This window comes from Scyliorhinus torazame, chromosome 24 (assembly GCF_047496885.1).
Source record: "Scyliorhinus torazame isolate Kashiwa2021f chromosome 24, sScyTor2.1, whole genome shotgun sequence".
Taxonomy (NCBI): domain Eukaryota; kingdom Metazoa; phylum Chordata; class Chondrichthyes; order Carcharhiniformes; family Scyliorhinidae; genus Scyliorhinus; species Scyliorhinus torazame.
In genome coordinates, this window is record NC_092730.1 from 54,520,263 (window position 1) to 54,522,268 (window position 2,006).

The following is a 2,006-nucleotide window of genomic DNA, read 5'->3' on the forward strand; positions in this document are numbered from 1 at the left end:
GAGTCATTAACTGGGCTTTTGCCTGTGGGGTCTTGCTGTGCATATTTAAGCAGGAATCTCATGACCTCAGGCCAACGCTTTTCCAATGAAATTCCTGAGGTTGAAAATCTTGCTGGAGAAATTAAATCTCGTGGAGGAAAAGTCAATATCAGGAGTGGGATTCTAACCCACGTCTCCAAAAGCGACTGCGAGCTGAACGCAGCATTCTAGACCGCCTGGCCATCCTGATGCGTCGTCGTCAAAACTAAGCTCCGTGCACAAATCAACTTAAATTCAATCTTCATCGTCGTTTCATTTCAAACAAGACATACGTTTCCTCCTTTTGAACCCCAGCCAGAGTCCTGTATCTGAGTGCCATCCTTCCCCAAGCCGCTGGGGGTTAAGCAGCTTCTCATTGCTGCATTGATCAGTTGCTCCGATCAACAAGGACCGAATTCCAGCTCTATCCGTTCCTCACACGAAGGCACTGAGAGTCTATGATCGGAGCGACGTGAAGTATCCAACTGGAGAGTTGCATCCTGACGACTGGAATTTCTCTCCACAGCTGCTTCCGGTGCTGCTTGCACAGACAAGTCGCCGAGAGAAATCCTCCAGTGTCCAAACAGGTGAACGTTCATCCAGTAGAGGGAGAAGAGTGTTCTGGGAGAAGTCAACTTAGTCACCTCGCTGCACTGTGGGTCGCTGAAGAACAGGTATCAAGGAGCGGATCAGACTGAAAGCAAAACTTTGATACGAATAAAGAAAAAGGCAGATGTGTTGCTGACAAATAGCGACTTGTTTGCTTTTGGTGTGAATTAGAAAATAAATAGCAGAGAATGGTTTCGATCCATTGACCTCTGGGTTATGGGCCCAGCACGCTGCCGCTGCGCCACTCTGCTCGTAGTTGACTCTCTGCGGGGTCGGACTTGAGGTAAAGTTTGAAGAAATCAGTACCAACGTGATCAATGTTCCCAGAGCGGTGAATCTGTCGCGCCGAACGTCATTCTATGAAGGTGATTGCAGTCATTCCCCACTTTCCCATCAGAACAACGTCACAGAAGAAATCACGTCACCTTCACAGAACAACCATTCAGCACGAAACTGAATTATCTGAACCATGCTGACCAGAATCAGTGTGCTCAAACGTGTATTCTTGTTGAAAGAAAAAATGAGGAAGTGAATAGTTGTGTGGCTGCCGCAGGGCAGTAATGACGTACCTCCTGGTTTAAGGAGCAGAGTGCGGTAGGGAAACCGTGCTGGGCCATTACCCTGAGGACGAGGAATCGAGGCTGTTCTCTTCTATTTACATTCTCCCTCGCACCAAAAGTAAACATAACTCACGTTTCTGTTTGCTTTGCAGCAAATACCTGTCAGAAATTTCTTGCAGTCTCATCCCGACATTAGTCCCAAGAATGAAGGAGACAGCATGACACAGTGCAACATTGTAAAGCTCACACATAGGGAACCACGGAGAAAATGCTTTAAAGTCTCAGCAGGCCTGGCAGCATCTGGAGGGAGAGAAATGAGCTAACGTTTCTAGTCCACGTGACAATTTGTCAAAGCTGCACGGGAAACGTTATCCAGTAGTACTCCACAGAGGGGCAATATTGATATATAACGATATCCAGTAATACCTCACAGTGAGGCAATAAGGAAATAAGGTTTATCGAGCAACAAATCACAATAGAAACCGAGTTCCCAACTTCCCCTCTCGGACGCATGTGAACAATCCAACCAGCCACACTATTTATAAGTTGAGAAGACGAATTTTACACGGGGTCCTGGGATCAATATGAATTCCTCAACCAGAGTCACTGAAGCAGATTATCGAGTCATTAACTGGGCTTTTGCCTGTGGGGTCTTGCTGTGCGTATTTAAGCAGGAATCCCATGACCTCAGGCCAACGCTTGTCCAATGATCTTCCTGAGGTTGAAAATCTGTCTGGAGAAATTAAATCTCGTGCAGGAAAAGTGAATATCAGGAGAGAGATTCTAACCCACGTCTCCAAAAGAGACAGCGAGCTGAAC

General features: G+C 46.7%; 1 non-coding gene across 1 annotated transcript; it reads right to left on the bottom strand.

The window, feature by feature from the left end:
• Positions 1 to 806: 806 nt before the first annotated feature.
• trnam-cau (transfer RNA methionine (anticodon CAU)) lies at positions 807 to 878 on the bottom strand. Its single transcript has one exon. It is a non-coding gene; the product is annotated as a tRNA-Met (tRNA).
• Positions 879 to 2,006: the final 1,128 nt, after the last annotated feature.